The sequence below is a fragment of the Microtus ochrogaster genome, chromosome 24 (assembly GCF_000317375.1).
Source record: "Microtus ochrogaster isolate Prairie Vole_2 chromosome 24, MicOch1.0, whole genome shotgun sequence".
NCBI lineage: Eukaryota > Metazoa > Chordata > Mammalia > Rodentia > Cricetidae > Microtus > Microtus ochrogaster.
In genome coordinates, this window is record NC_022024.1 from 26,898,542 (window position 1) to 26,905,438 (window position 6,897).

Sequence of the window (6,897 nt, forward strand, 5' to 3'; positions counted from 1 at the left end):
GCGAAGAAGAAGAAGAAGAAGAAGAAGAAGAAGAAGAAGAAGAAGAAGAAGAGGAGGAGGAGGAGGAGGAGGAGGAGGAGGAGGAGGACGAGGACGAGGACGAGGACGAGGAGGAAGAAGAGGAAGAAAATACTTGCCAACTGTGTTGCTAACTTTGATACTGAACAAAACTATATTGACAAAATTTATACTGGACTGTGGCAGCGCATGCCTTTAATCCTAGCATTCAGGAGGCATACGCAGGCAGTTCTCTGAGTTCGAGGCCAGCATACTCTGTAGAGTGAGTTCAGAGCAGCCAGGGCTACACAGAGAAACCCTGTCGCGAACCCTCCTCCAAATTATGTTGATTTCTCCTGAAAAATTTTCGAAGTTCAATATATGCTATAAATGTGGAAGAATAAGACCTGAAGGTCAGGGGCTGGAGAGATGGCTCAGAGGTTAAGAGCACCAAATGCTTTTCCAGAGGTCCTGAGTTCAATTCCCAGAACCACATGGTGGCTCACAACCATCTGTAATGAGATCTGGTGCCCTCTTCTGGAGTATACATATCTGCAGATCATTGTATGCATAATAAAATCTTTAAAAAAAAAAAGACTTGTAGCTCAGATAAAATGATTTTAAAAAGCATGCTCTTGTGAGTTCATATTTGACTTCTAGACAGTGCAGAACTCCAGAATTCCAGGAGCACACAGTCGCTTGTCAATGCACTGGAAACGTAGATTAAAGTAGTTACTGCAATGTTAATTTTCACGTGTTGCCGGTTTTCTCCATCTCCGGCCTCTCTTCCCTGTATCTTCCTCTCTCTCTCATAGCAGGGACAGACTCATTTATCGCCTCACTGTCCCTCCCAGGAAATACCACTTGTGGGTTTTAGTGGGCGTTACGGTTGTGAGATGCTCCTTTCAATGCAGCTCTTTGAAGAGCCTGTGAAGCGAAGTGCGTTGTGATGCCCCAGCCTGCAGAACACATTCCCGATACAAACCACCAGAGGGCACTGTGACCTAGCGTTCAGCCTGACCGCTCACCCTGCGCTTGTGACTTTGAAGAACCTGATTGGCAGAGAATTTGAATATTCCTACTTGAGAAGGAGTGGTTCAATAAATATCACTGCCTGAAGTCCTTCTACTAGTCTGTCATTAAATATTTATATAACTGCTAGTTGGGAGAAAAACCTGCTTTTTAGTTTTTTTAGTTGGACAACAGCCAAGCTCTCTGTAAGATCCATGGTAATGTCAAGGGGGCTATTTTTTTCTTTTTCTTTTCTGTTTTTCGAGACGGAGTTTCTCTGTGTAACAGCCCGAGCTTTTCTAGAACTAGCTCTTGTAGACCAGGCTGGCCTCAAACTCACAGAGATCCGTCACCCAAACCCCTAGGCACACCCTAGGAAGCGGAGGACTTGCCTGAGCGTGATCTAGTCAGTCAGGAAATGGAAGAGGACGTGTCACTTAAGACTTGATGCCAGGGACGGAAGCCGTTTGTCAGCAACCGAGCCCAGCAATGGGAATTTGTTGGAGGTGGAGCTCACGACTGTGGGAAAGGGCCCTGGGTAAGGTCAGCTGGGGACTTGGTCCCTGCACCACCACCCGGCTGAATCTGCAGTCTTTAAACTGTTTACTAAATGTCTTTTGTATCATTCCCCGACTTTACATGCCTGAAGCTCAGCAGTTAAGAGCACTGGCTGGTTTCCCCAAGGACCTGGGTTCAATTCCCAGCACCCACATGGCAGCTCACAACTGTCTGTAAATCAAGGTCCAGAGGATCTGACACCCTCAGGCATGCATGCAGGTAAAACACCAATGCACACAAAACAAAAACCAATTATTTATTTGTGTGTGGGTATATGTATGTGCACATGTGCACACATGAATTCCCGGAAGAGGCCCAATGAGGGCGCTGGATCCCCTAGAACTGGAGTTATAGGTGGTTGTGAGCTGCCAGATGTGGGTGCTGGGAAGTATATGCAGGATCCCTGAAAGAACAGCAAGAATTCCTACCCACTCGGCTATCTCTCCAGCCCCAACTGTAACTAACTTTAAGCAACACAAAACTGAAAAAACAAATTGCATTACAGCCAACATGGTTTGAATTCTATAGGAACACAACTGAATGTACAGCCACAATGATAAGAGAATGTTCAGGGCTGGAGAGATGGCTCAGAGGTTAAGAGCATTGCCTGCCCTCCAAAGGTCCTGAGTTCAATTCCCAGCAACCACATGGTGGCTCACAACCATCTGTAATGGGGTATGGTGCCCTCTTCTGGCCTGCAGGCATACAGACAGAATATTGTATGCATAATAAATAAATAAATATTTTTAAAAAAGAGAATGTTCAATAATTATCAAAATTCAGGAGCTTGCCCAAAATGTCAGTCATTATGTTCTTGGTTCAAGCATACTAACAGTTTAGTATACCAAGGAGTATTCTCAGTGAATTTAGTAAAAATTATAAATTTTGGAAAGGCTAATGCAGTGAGCTTGAGGCCATCCTCTTTGTTATGTGATAATTTGGAAGATAAACAGCGGACTGCAAGCTGACGGGTGGTGCTTACAGTGAAGGAAAACTCCGTCGGGTGCATTTGACAGCCCTGCAAGAAACCAATTTAGCCCAGCTTTTTAAAGATATAAATTGGCTAGATAGTAGCAGCGCACACCTTTAATCCTAGAACTTGGGAAGCAAAGACAGGTGAATCTCTGTGAGTTTGTGGCCAGCCTGATCTAGAGAGAGAGTTCTAGGACAGGCTCTGAAGCTACAAAGAAACCCTGTCTCAAAAAAACAAAAAAGAAAGATATAAATTGAGCACTTAGATATATTAATCTGTATGATATTGTTAAAACCTTAATTGTTGACTGATGTTTCTGTCCCACCAGGTCTCACAGACATTTAGTCCCAAATAAACACACAGAGGTCTACATTAATCATCAACTGGCCACGCCGGGTGCCATTTGTTGACCGAGTTTTCTGGCCCACCGTCATTCAGTCCCAAAGAACTACACAGAGGTCTACATTAATTATAAACTGATTGACCTATTAGCTCATCTTTCTTCTCCTTCTCTTTTTCCTCTTCCTCCTTCTTCCCTCTTCCTTCTTTTTGCAAGACAGGGTTTCTCTGTGTAACCCTGGCTGTCCTGGAACTAGCTCTGTACACCAGGTTGGCCTCAAACTCACAGAGATCTGCCTGCTTCTGCCTCCCTAGTGCTGGGATTAAAGGCATGCACTTTAATTTAGTTGATCCTTGTCTCTTCTGTTCATTTGCTCACCAGTTGGTTGGATTAATTGTTCTCTCGTTTGCTCTTTTTTTTTTTTTTGGTGTTCTTTATATATTCTAGATATTAGCTCCTTACCAGATGAATAAGGTTTTATTTTCTCATTTTGTGGGCTAGGACTCCATGCTGCTGATTGCTGTGTAGAATATTTTCATTTGATTTAGTCCGTTTATCCGTTCTTCCTCTTATTGCCTCAGCTATTGGAGTCTTTGAGAAAGTTGGGCCAGTGAGGGGGCTCGGTGGGTAAAGGCACACACTGCTCTGCTCAAGGAAACTGACTGTGGTTCCCACGTCGACGTGGGAGGAGGCAACCGACTCCACAGAGAAAGTTATCGTCTGCACACATTACCCTGCCTTTGTCTAGCAATATGAATGTTTCTATCGTTAGAAGTCTCTGCCCTCTATAGGAAGCTAACTCCGTTACTAGAGTCTTACTGGAAAGTGTTGAGGACAGTGTCCCCATGGCTTGTCATTCTCAAACTTGATCCCACCCCTAGAACTACAAGATTAAGTGGGCTCCATTTTACACATGACAACTCTTTAGACATTCAAAAAACCCTTGTCAGATTTCTTCATATTTTTAATTGATTTTTTTTTTCTGGTTATCCACATGACATGTTCTCCGAACCTCTCCTCTCTTGGTTGCCGTTCTTTGGGCCCATGCATTCATTCATTCTTTTAATAGCATCTCTCTGAAAATGTGTTACTTAGAACTGAGCACTTTTTTTTTTTGCTCAAGACACTCTACTTGTACTAATGGTGCCAATAACACATTCAAGTTTTTTTTTTATTTTAGCAGTCATGCCATCCAGTGGATTCTCAATGAGTCATAATTTCTTAAGAGTGAATCAGAATATCAAAATAGGCTCTGAATTCAGAGGGTTCTTTATGCAAATACACTTTCTGCCCTTCCCGATTCCTGGCTGGGAAGAAAAGAGAAAGTTTATTTGCATTGCTAACCACACTGATTTTTATTTTTGCCATGCAATGCTAGAACACAGCTGTCGATACCACCAAGGAGGAATTTTAGCGAGGGTTGACATTTTTAGAAGCTTCGTCCTGGCCTAAAGGGTGGAGAGAGGAGGACAGGCTGGAACAGAAGCTAGAGGGAATGCTGGAGGCACCCTCACGTGGCTGAGGGAGCGCTTAGGGTGGCAACTGACAAGGGCCTGGATTAGGGAACCAGCACAAAGAATTAAGGAGAGCTTGATTTCAGAGATACACAGCGGGTTGAACAGGACTTGATGATTGATTTGTATGGGGAGGAACGTGAGTGATGATTAGTGAGACAGGGAACACGGACACACACGCGCGCGTGCACACACACATGCATGCATGCACGCACGTGCGTGCACACAACTCTTCCCATCCAGATGACCCAGCATTCACAGAGAGGGTCATGTCTTTCCTCACTTATAGAATAAAGATCTTATAGAATTCCACCATCCGAGCAACTTCTCTGGGACCTGAATGAACGAAGACAGTGTAAGTCCACGTCACAATTTGGTGCGACATGGTGGCGTGCAGGCCGACTTGGTGCAGGAACTGAGAATCCTAATGACAAAGCAGGCAAGAGGAGGCTCACTTGGCACGGTTTGAGCTTATGTGAGATTTGAAAGCCCACCTCCACAGTGACACACTTCCTTACCTACCCACCAAGACCACACCTACTCCAACAAAAACCACACTGCCTAATAGAGCCACTCCTTTTGGGGGTCATTTTCTTTCAAATCACCACTGCTCTCCTTGGAGATAAAGTCTGTGATTTTTCAGTCATAAAATCCTCCTGGTCCCTGACTGTAGCCAATCTGGAGCTGAGTCGGCTTCCTTTAATGTTTTACCCAGCCTCATCCTAAATGCTCCAATAGATTTCCTGCCCCTGTTCTCCTGGGAAACCTCCAGGCTGCCCATGTTGAGTGTTATCCTTCGCCGTGTTTGGTGATGAGCTCAGCTTACTCAGCTTCACATGTGTGCCTGGTAGTGTCTGGTTGAAGAACATGGGCACTAAGTATAGTTTCCTGCTGGTTAGGAGGCTGAGGTCAGCCATAGTAAGACCTTGTCTCAAAAGAAGACAAGAAGAGAAGGGAGGCTGTGGGGACCGGGCTGAAAGGGGAATGATTATTTCTGAGATACTTGCTTGGACAAGCAGATGTTGGTAGTGCCAATAATGGGAAAAAGTTCACTGGAGGAGAAGGGAACTTCTTCCGTTTATCTTTGAGATAACAGCAAGTTAAAGCAATTAGGGATGGGGAAGAGGCAACTGGGTGGATACGTAGTTCTGGAGCTTAAGGAGACTACGGTGTTGAAACTGTCTGTCTGTCTGTCTGTCTAAACTATCTATGTGGTAGTTGAATAAGAATGGTCCCATCGGCTCATATTTTGGAAAGCTTGGTCCATAGTCAATGGAACTGTTTAGGAAGGATTAGGGGGTGTGGTCTTGTTGGAGGTGAGTTACTGAGGGTGGGATTTGAGGTTTCAAAAGCCCACCCTGGCCTAGTCTCTCTCCCTCCCTCCCTCCCTTCTTCTGTGTGTGTGTGTGTGTCTGTGGTGTGTGCTCACACTTGTCTGTCTGTCTCTCTGCCTGAAACTTGAAGGTCAGACGTGAGCTCTCAGCTACTGCTCCATCACCATGCCTGCCTGCCTGCCACCGTGCTCAATGCTATGGCCTTCATGGACTAAGCCCTGAAACTAAGCAAGCCCCCAGTTAAATGTTTCCTTTTATAAGGTGCCTAGGTCACGATGTTTCTTCACAGCAACAGAACAGTCACTAAGATACTATGCAACTCACCACCCTAGGGCAAATGCTCAACTCTGGGGGTCTGGGTGAAGTGATGTTAATCAGCTCAGCTAAGCGATGTTGGGGGAGGATGGATATTAAGCATCTCAGTCCATCTTGAATTTTTGGGTTAAATGGAAAAGCAGTGCAGGGGGCAGTGCTTGTCAAAGTGTGTCTGGTTGGTTGTCTCAGATCTGGTTCTGCAAGGTGTTTCGAATGGGTCCTTATTGATTGGAGGGTGATCTTTCTGTGAGATTCTGCTGGTCCAGGAATGGGGCGTGGAAGAAGATTTCGGGGAAACTTTCAATTACTTTGTAAAGGGTGTGAGACAGGGCTGTCCCAAGGCTGAGTGAGAGTGAGATACGGAGTTACTTTGACCTGGTTGTAGTCAGTCTTTTTTTTTTGTTTTTGTTTTTGTTTTTGTTTTTTCGAGACAGCGTTTCTCTGTGGCTTTGGAGCCTGTCCTGGAACTAGCTCTGTAGACCAGGCTGGTCTCGAATTCACAGAGATCCGCCTGCCTCTGCCTCCCGAGTGCTGGGATTAAAGGCGTGCGCCACCATCGCCATCGCCCGGCATGTAGTCAGTCTTGATGTGTGACAGACAGTAAACAGTTTTCTGTGACGTCACTCTTTTATATTAAGCAAAGTAACCCAGACTCAAAAGGGCAAATTCTGTACATTCTCTCTCATATATGAACCCCAAATTATAATTTTTATGTATATATCTGTCTCTGCACAGGGGGTACAGGTCATAAAGATAGAAAGGAGGCTGGGCGTTGGTGGCACACGCCTTTAATCCCAGCACTCGGGAGGCAGAGGCAGGCAGATCTCTGTGAGTTCGAGACCAGCCTGGTCTACA